Genomic DNA, 10,342 nt, shown 5'->3' with positions numbered 1-10,342 from the left:
TACTTGTTTCCTTAAAATCATATGTCTAAATTCTCCATGAGATGGCAAATTGGTTTGGTCTGAACCGCTGAGAATGGGGCCCACTTGAAAGCAAAATCTCTCATTACATCATCATCATAACTATTATTATTAAATTATTACTACTACTACTACTATTATTGTTGTTGTTATTATTATTGCTCTTATATCCCGCCATCCCCGGCAAGCCGGGCTCAGGGAAGCTAACAACACAATCAGCCTCCAGGTAGTAGCTGGAGATCTCCTGCTATTACAACTGATCTCCACCTGATATAGATCAGTTCACCTGGAGAAAATGGCCCCTTTGGCAATTGGAGTCTATAGCACTGAAGTCCCTCCCCTCCCCAAACCCTGCCCTCCTCAGGCTCCGCCCTAAAAACCTCCCTGGTGGCGAAGAGGGACCTGGCAACCCTAAGCATAAGAACAGTTAAATTGTTGTGTTGAAAAGGATGTGTGTATGAAGAGTTAGGAGAGAAAGTGAAAGAAAGTCAAGCCTCTGGCTGTATGAGAATTCTGCACCCGGGAACAGCTACGAGGAGGAGGAGGAGAGAGAGATTTACGGACGGGGAGAGGAGAATTTTTAAGGTAAAAGGAATGAAAGAGAGAAGGAGTTTCTCTGACCTCAGTCTGTTGAGCTGGGTAGAGTACATTGTCTGATCTACAGGATGAGGCTTTAGGCAGAACTTCCAGAGGTCCTGAGTAGGGTTGTGCAAAACAAATTTTTTGGGTAAATTTAGAATTCAGGTTTATTGGGACTGATTTTTTTTGGGGTAAACCCAAGAAAAGCCGAATACCCATACTGGTAAAGATGGGTATTCGGCTTATTTTCGGGTTTCCCAAAAAAAGTCAGGCCCATTATAGTCAATGTTTTTCTCCAAAGCTCCTAGGCGGCATTTTTGGAGGTAGAGTCCCCAAATTTGCAGCATAGCTGCAAGGGACTCTCCTTCGACAGTCACCAAAGTTTGGTGAACTTTGGGACAGGGGATCCAATTTTGTGGGCCCGCAAATGGGTTGTCCCCATCCTCCAGGCATTTGCGAGCCAAGCTGTCCATCTGTTTTCAGGTTCAAAAGTTTAGTGTTGCTGAGGACTGGCGGAAAGAGCTGATTCCAGGCTGGCACCTCAAAGTCTGGGATTTGCCTTTGTTTCTGGGTTGCTTTGCATGATGTCCATGCAAATGAGCTTCCAAGCGGAGGAAAAGGGCTTAAATGCAAGAGAAATGAAGCATGGAAAACAATCCTTTTGGTGGCAAATTACATCCTGTAAGCAGTCCTTTATTGTGGTCATGAAAAATCTGATTCCAAAAGACGGTCACAGTGCAGGGAAATGAAGCCTCTACTCAGGGCAACCTTCTTTTGGAAAGCAGGTTTTCATGGGGGTGGGGTGATATCGGAGCTGACTGAAGTCATACCATGGGGGCTGTCTGAAGGAGATTGCTCATCCATGTGGATGAAGAAATCTCCTTCAAAAGACTGGTGGTTGGCTGTTGAAGTCGGCACTTTTAGTTGGAGGGTATATCCCGCCAGACGGGACTGGGTAAGCCCCGTCTTTTAAATAACCCTATCTCAAAAGGGCCCTAACTATGGGTCCCTAACAAAATCAGTCAAAAAAAAAAAAAGAAAGAAAAAGGGGAGAAAGCACAGAGCCATGCCTCTGAGCAAAGGTGAACAGCTGAACCTGAAAAGCCAAATATTTATTCAGTTTTTTTGGGAATCGCCTATTCGGCTTAGGCTTTATCCCCAGGTTTTGGTATCCGGTAAACCTGAATCCCGAAATTTACCGAAATGGCTAATTTCGGGTTTATTTTCAGTTTGGGTTTATCAATATGCACAACCCTAGTCCTGAGGAAAAAAATAAGACAGTGGGGCAATGAAGGGACAGTCCTGCATGGCAAGGAGATGTCCCAAAGTCCCAGAGAAAGAAGAGCAGAGTTGGCGGTATTTGTGCAAGTGGAGAGGATAAGACTGCTACTGTTTTGGCTGTCAGAGCAGTGATAGTTATAGGAGCCAGCACAAAAGAATATCGAAGAAGTAATTGTATGGTCCAGGAATTTAGGGTGAATCCAGAAAGAAAATCTATGGATTTCCTGGCTCTGTCTATGTTGGGGGGGGGGGGGCTTCCCAGAAAGGTAACAAAAGGAGGTTGCATCCAAGCAGGGTGGATAAAAAGGCTGGCAGGGTAGTGACTTCACCCATGCCTGAGGCAGGTTAGGAAACATTCTGGCAATGTTAGTAAAAGGTAATCAAGCTCACTTGAGAGTTTCGCTCAGGAAGACTTGCATTTACTGATGAAATTACATTAGTGCATGGCTTTGCAAGGCCCTGTTGTGATGGGTAGGCATGCAGATGTCCCTTCAGTGAATCAGTCTCCCACTCAAGGTTTTGACCACTCATTATCATAGCCTAAGAAGAGCCTTGACCTCCCCTTCTCCAAAGCAAGGCATTGCCAGCTTCTAAAATGGCCTTCTTCACAGACAGTATTATCCATTGAAGCTCCCCTCTTTACAAAATCAAACAAATAAAACCAGCCCTGTGCCTCCTATTAATTTTTTACGTTGCTGCAGAGACAAATAGGACCGAGTGAACTTGAGAACTTGACAGCTACCTGGAAGCCCAAGTGGGGCATTCCCTCTACTGGGAAATACTGGGGGGCTTAGTAGTCCAGCGGTCATTTTCCAATCCCCAATCATATTCTTTTGGAATACACCAAATTGTGGATATTCTACAAGACTGTATTTTCCAATCCCTCATCATATTCTTTTGGACTACACCAAATTGCGGATATTCTACAAGACTGTATTTTCCAATCACCCAGAAGAACATATATATTTTGTGCCTTGCATAGAGCTTGAATCATACTTTTGTATATATGTACATATTTAGTAGGATAGTACAATTGGACTTGGTTGTTGTTATGTACACTTTGTATTTTGTCATCTGTGTTACAGTCACCAATTATATTTTTTGCTACTTTGTATCCATTTTCCTGTGCTGATTTCCAAACCTATACGGTACAGGCATAGGGGTGCCTTGTTGTTTGATCAACCTCCAGGTAATAGCAGACGATCTCCTGCTATTACAACTGATCTCCAGCCGATAGAGATCAGTTCGGCTGGAGAAAATGGCCGCTTTGTCAATTGGAGTCTATGGCATTGAAATCCCTCCCCAAACCCTGCCCTCCTCAGGCTCTGCCCCAAAAATCTCCCGCTGGAGGCGAACAGGGACCTGGTGGCAACCCTAGGGATAGAGGAGCAAAGCCCAGGCCAGCACCTCTGCTAGCTCGTGCAGCACACCTAGGGTTGCCAGGTCCCTCTTCGCCACCAGTGGGAAGTTTTGGGGGCAGAGCCTGAGGAGGGTGGGGTTTGGGGAGGGGAGGGGAGGGACTTCAATGCCATAGAGTCCAATTGCCCAAGTGGCCATTTTCTCCAGGTGAACTGATCTCTATCGGCTGGAGATCAGTTGAATTAGCAGGAGATCTCCAGCTAGTACTTGGAGGTTGGCAACCCTAAGCACACCTCCTTTGTTTCAGTGTGCAGGGTAGGGCACAATGTGTGGATCTGACAATATCCAACAGCTTATCCAGTTAAAAGTGCAGGTTATGTGAAAGACCCTAGAAGGCCTCTACCAGTCAGAGTAGACAATACTGACTTTGATGGACTAGTGGTCTGACTAAATATTAGATAGTTTCATGTATTCTTGAAGCTGTGGAACGAGAGGCTGAGGACTTTTTCTTGGACAGCAACTGTAGGGTAGTCAACTTTAGCCTGGGAAATTCCAGGATATTTGGGAGCAGTGCCTGGGGAGGGTAAAGTTTGAGAAGGTGAGGGAGCTCAGCCAGGGAGTCCACTCTCTGAAGCTGCCATTTCCTCTAAGGGAACTGATTTATGTAGCCTGGAGATCAGTTGTAATTCCAAGAGAACTCCAGGCCCCACCTGGAAACTGGTGACTTTAAGCTATGGAGAAATACTGTGGCAAGACTTGAGAGACAGTTGGAAAGGCATATTTCCTTCTCTCACATCAGCTGAAACCTCTTCTGGTATATGCAGAATAAGAATATAGGAAGGGTCTCTGCTGGAGCAGACCAAAAATCCATTTAGTCCAGCATCCTGTTTCTCACAGTGACTAGCCAAATGACCCCTGGATGCCCTCTGGCTTCCACGGGTGCCCCTCGACAACTGGTGCTCAACTACTCCAAACCTGAAGTAAGAGTGTATTAAATTCAATTTGCAGCACTGAAATGTTGGGACCCTGCAGTGACTGTCTTGGCTTCTCATGTTCAAACTTTGTGGTGGGACCCATGATAAGCATGGTATCACAAGCACATTCCAGTCTCACTGTTTTATCTTCTAACGATATATTTTGGGAAATCAGGGCAACAGAATACATTGGGAATCTTCTGTGGAGCCTATTCTTCATGTATACAACTCTGTCTGGGAGGCAGTGAAGTTTCTTCCCCCCCCCCCCACTGTTTTCAGAGATTCCAGCTTAAGGAACTACAGTATTGGTATAACCATCATAGCACAGCACGAGGAAGGAAGCAAGTTAGCCTCAGGGCTGTTTGGTCTGAAAATATACTCAGAACGAACAGGCGGTAAAAATCACCAAACACGACCATTCCAAATGAGTTTCAAGGGCTTTTGCTACAGCAGTGCCTTGAGCTCCAGAGAGGGTAGTTTACTGAGGCACTGTAGGAGAACAGTCTAAGCTCTTCCTTGGCCTGAACTAGGGTTGCCAACTTCCAGGTGCTGGCCAGAGATTTCCTGGGATTACAACTGATCTCCAGGGGACAGAGATCAGTTCACCTGGAGAAAATGGCTGCTTTGGAAGGTGGGCTGTATGGGTGTCATGGCCCAGCCAGGTCCAGGGGACACTGATGACTCCTCTGGTGAAGAGTCAGCCAGCAGCCCTGGCTTCTATACACAGCCAGCAGCTGAGGTGACACAGGAAGAAGCAGCCCCTGCGGGGCCAGACCCAAACCCGCAGCCGGGAACCAGCGCAGCAACACCTCAGCCCTCCAGCTCTGAGCCAGCTGTAGAAAGCCAGCTGCCTGTCTGCTCGCCCCCCATCACCAGAGCCTCAGGAGCGGCAGAGGAGGCAACCACCTAGGACCTTACAGGACCGGAGGTGAAGTGCTAGCCTGGCAGCTCGGTACCGACCCAGCACTGACAGTGGGGATGAGTGTTTGCAGGAGCAGGTCTGAAGTGGCTGGCAGGTGCATGGCATTACAGGCTGCCTAAGTGGCGTGCTGTTGATAAGCAGCTGGAAAGGGCATAGCTGTGTGGAAGCAGCACATTTATCTACCCCCGACCTTGCTGTGAACTTTTTGCTGTGTCTGTGCTTGAACCCTTGGGCTTGGCTTGTGGAGTACCCTTGGACTTGCCCCTGTGAGGTTTGAAACTGTTCGGTGTGTACGTGCTGGGGGACGACAAGGGAATTATACCCCATGGAAGTCCTTCCCCTCCCCAAGCTCCACCCTCCTCAGGCTCCACCCTCCAAATCTCCAGGTATTTCCCAACCCAGAGCTGGCAACCCTAGTCTAAACACAACACAAACAAAACAAGCACAGACCACCTCTGCAAGCCCATTCTCTGCCAGATTCAATATCCTTCATGCCAAAGATACCAAACAGAGGTTTAAAAATGCATATCCGAAACCAGGAGAGTAGACACCTACTCATCAGGTGATTACTACAGCCAGTTCTGATCAGAACTTGAGATGGAAGTGGGAAGAGAATGATTCCAGTCATTCTCTTCTTTCCCATTCCCCAAGGGGATTAGCGCAGTCAGAGCTGACATCACAGTTCAATTAGTCATATCTACCTTTTCTGCGGATTATAATTTTTTTCTCTAGGCCAATGTAAAGTTTATTCTCAGATTATTCTCAATAAAATAGTCCATAAAGCTCAATGTAAAGTGCTGTTTTTGACCTTTAAAGCTGTAAACAGCCTCAGCTCAGGATACTTAAAGGACTACTTACTTTCAAACCTACTTGTGCATTTCAAACCGTCTCTGAGGACCGCTCTTCTCCATGGGCCACTCTAAGCGGAAGTTCACTGGGTGCCAATGTGGGATACAGCTTCTTCTGCAGCGGTGCCACACCTGAGGGATTTCTTCGTCAAGGAAAGATGTCTTGTGCCTCCCCTGACAGTATTGGGACATAAGGTCAAAGCATTTTGCTTTAGGAGAATGTTTGGACTTCTCAATTAAAGATTTGTGACTGTTGATTTGTTTTTTGTTAAGATCCTTGCTGATATGTGAATGATCTTGCTGTTATTTTATTTTGATGGCTGCTTTCTTTTATTTTTTATTAATAAAAATGGACAGTCAACAGTAAATATATACATAAACTAAAAACAAAGTCACATATTCACATAAAGTCGCATAAAATACTTTACAACCCTGCATCTGTAGCCCCTTCTCGCTTAACCAAAACTATATCTTATTATAAAATGGACATCTCCATTCTTTGAACGGTTCTTGTCCATAACAGGTCTACACTATTAATATCTTTTTTTTTTGGTAAGCAGTTAGTGTCACTAAAATATACACCTCTTTGATTTTTGACAACCAATCTTAGGGGAGGTTTTCTGGTTCCACTGCAGAGCAAAGACCAGATGGCTGTTTTTCTTATTCTTTTCTATTGTTCTTTTTAAATGTTTATTTGGATTGTTGTATTTTTGCTAATTCCTCGTTAGCCACAGCAAGAGCTCATACAAGTCCAAAGGCAGAATACAAATGTTTGAAATAAACAAATAAACAATACCTCTCAAATAGTTAAGTAATACTCCAGCAGTAAAGTCCTTTCGCATGGTAGTATACAGTGATGTGAACAGAAGCAGTTTGATCTTTGGTAGTGATTGTCACTACATCTGATCGTTTTAATGCGCAACCTGTACTCTGGACAAGAGGCCACAGTTAGAACAGAATATGGAGAAACGGAATGGTTTCCAATTGGCAAAGGTGTCAGACAAGGATTTATTTTATCTCCCTATCTCTTCAATCTATATGCAGAACATATAATTAGGAAAGCTGGATTAGATTTAGATGAAGGTGGAGTGAAAATTGGAGGGAGGAACATTAATAATTTGAGATATGCTGATGACACTACATTATTGGCAGAAAATAGTGAAGATTTGAAACGACTACTGCTGAAAGTTAAAAGAGAAAGTGCCAAAGCAGGACTATAGCTGAACATCAAGAAAACAAAAGTAATGACTACAGGAGAATTACACAACCTTAAGGTTGACAATGAGGAAATTGAAATTGTTCAAGACTTTCTATTCCTTGGCTCCGCCATCAACCAAAAGGGAGACTGCAGCCAAGAAATCAGAAGGAGATTGAGACTGGGAAGGGCAGCCATGAAGCAGCTAGAAAATATTTTGAAGTGTAAGGATGTGTCACTGGCCACCAAGACTAGATTAATTCATGCCATTGTATTTCCTATTACTATGTATGGGTGTGAAAGCTGGACAGTGAAGAAAGCTGTTAGGAAGAAAATAGATTCCTTTGAAATGTGGTGTTGGAGGAGAGTGTTACGGATTCCATGGACTGCCAAAAAAACCAAAGTGGGTTATAGATCAAATCAAGCCTGAACTGACCCTAGAAGCTAAAATGACTAAACTGAGGCTGTCGTATTTTGGTCATGTCATGAGACGACAAAAGTCACTGGAAAAGACAGTCATGCTGTCTCCACTTTAGTTGAGGGAATTAGCTAGGAAGAAGTTGAGGGCAGCAGGAAAAGAGGAAGACCCAACAAGAGATGGATTTACTCAATAAAGGAAGCCACAGCCTTCAATTTGCAAGATCTGAACAAGGCTGTCAAAGATAGGACATTTTGGAGGACTTTCATTCATAGGGTCGCCATGAGTCGGAAGCGACTTGTCGGCACTTAACACACACACAGTGACTGTCAACTCTTGAAAGACAAAGTTTGGTTAAATAAGTGGCCTAGCCTATCTTACCCTATCTGCACCCATCCCAGCAATCAATCAGTATTCAAGAGAATAGCCCAGGCATTCTCTTGGGTCCTGACGACTCATCAGGCCTCTCCTACCTTTTTGTTTGAACCCCGGAAAACCAATCAATTCGTTGTCTCTGGCTATCCTGTCAGCTTACCTCATACTGCCACAGGACCCATTTTGGGGTATAAATATAGGTCCTTTGTGTGTGTGTGTGTGTGTGTGTGTTCTGGATCCGTGCATGCAACACCACTTGCTCGTGTGCTCTTTCCTTTGTTCCTTGAAGTGCGCTGCTTTCACTGGATGCCTCTTCAACCCAGGTAACTATCACTCATCCCTGAAACCCTGTTCAACTTCTTCCCTTTTCTCTTAGTCAGCTCTTGTATGCCTTGTGTGTGTGTGTTCATTGCTTAAAATATATTTCTTGTTTTACTATTTTTATTCCTTATGAAAACCAATGTTAATTATACAACTGTCTGCCCATTTGAGAGTTTTCATCCAGGACTATCCTGGTGTACTTAAGTTATTGATCCCAGTTACCCCCTCTTGCTCTGTCTTCCCAGCTAATTCCCTCAACTAAAGTGGAGACAGCATACTGAGGGTAACACACTGATAAGTACTCTGCTTATCTAAGGAGTCCCTGCTCCACTAAGCAATACATCTATACACAATACCAGACAAACAAAGATAGATTAAACGCTATCCAAACCTTGTTTCAAGAACAAAGCAAAAACTAAAATGCATATCTCAGACAGCTGAGTCATACCCAGACTGTGCATCAAGTAACATATCTGGCACATGTTATTAAGTAATTAAATATCTAGGGAATATTCTTCAAAAGTATTTACAAACAAGACTAAGAGTTTCTAGTCCAAAGAACAATCAGGCACAAAACTCAAGAAAACTCAGTAAAGCAAATACTTCAAGGATTTGCTTAACCACAGACCACAGTGGAACGTAACATATATGCAAAGCAGTTGGCTCGAGGAAGTGTGCCAAGCCACAAGTTACAGATGAAATGAAGCCATGGCTGAGATCTCAAAACATACAAAGAAATTAGCTTAAAAATGAGCTGACTAAGCCACAGATAAGAACATAAGAAAGGCCCTGCTGGATCAGACCAAGGCCCATCAAGTCCAGCAGTCTGTTCACACAGTGGCCAACCAGGTGCCTCTATGAAGCCACTAACAAGATATTCACACATGTAGGATATAGGCAAGGAATGAAGCATCTGGAAAACGTTTACCCATTGTACACTGCCCTATACATAGTTTCTCAAATTTTTCCCATGCATACATATACACCAGTATAAAAACATAAGAAAGCCCATGATGGATCAGACCAAGGTCCATCAAGACGAGCAGTCTGTTCAAACAGTGGCCAACCAGGTGCCTCTAGGAAGCCCACAAACAGACGACTGCAGCAGCACCATCCTGCCTGTGTCCCAAAGTACCTAATAGAATAGGCATGCTACTCTGATCCTGGAGAGAATAGGTATGCATCATGACTAGTATCAATTTTGACTAGTAGCCGTGGATAGCTCTCTCTTCCATGAACATGTCCACTCCCCTCTTAAAGCCTTCCAAGTTGGCAGCCATCACCACATCCTGGGGCAGGGAGTTCCACAATTTAGCTATGAGTGTCCTCTCCTTTGCTTTCATGCATGCACAGACACAAAGCCTGCAAAGGTTTACCAACCCCAAGGTAGTGCCTGGAGGTCTCTCAGAATTACAACTGATCTCTAGACTACAGAGATCAGCTATCCTGGAGGATGTGGCAGCTTCAGAGGACAGACTCTATAGTGTCACTTCCCTGCCAAGCTGTCCCCTCCTCAAACTCTGTTCTCCTCAGCCCCCCCTCCCATCTTCATGAATTTTCCAACCCAGATTTGGAAACTCTGACAGAGACACACATCTCCCCCCCACCCTTCTCTCATAAACATACACACTCAGAATGCTAAGCTCTTCTCTTCACTGTCATTTTCAATGAGGAGGGTTTGGGTTAGCCCAGAATGGCCAGGCATAGTCACTAGGGTGACATTAATTTCTCCATATATCCTGTGTACATACCACCGGCTTAAAGGCCTCTTCCACCCCCAGTACACTATATATACACACTGCCTGCACATTCAAAATAAAAATAAATATATTACGTTTTTTTAAAAACGAATGAGAAAATTGGTTTGGGCAGGAGACCACTTTTTCCCTCCTTAGGCCAGCAAAAGGGGCAGAATCCCCCAGTCAGAGGCCAGTCCTTGATGGCAGTGTGGACAGGACGGAGCAGAAATACTTCCCTGCGCTACTTATTCTGGAAGTTATTCCTACTGCTCTTTGAGAGGATAAGTGCAAATCTACCCTTAAAGGTGAAAGT

Source organism: Euleptes europaea, chromosome 10 (genome assembly GCF_029931775.1).
Source record: "Euleptes europaea isolate rEulEur1 chromosome 10, rEulEur1.hap1, whole genome shotgun sequence".
Taxonomy (NCBI): domain Eukaryota; kingdom Metazoa; phylum Chordata; class Lepidosauria; order Squamata; family Sphaerodactylidae; genus Euleptes; species Euleptes europaea.
This window is presented reverse-complemented; position numbering follows the sequence as displayed.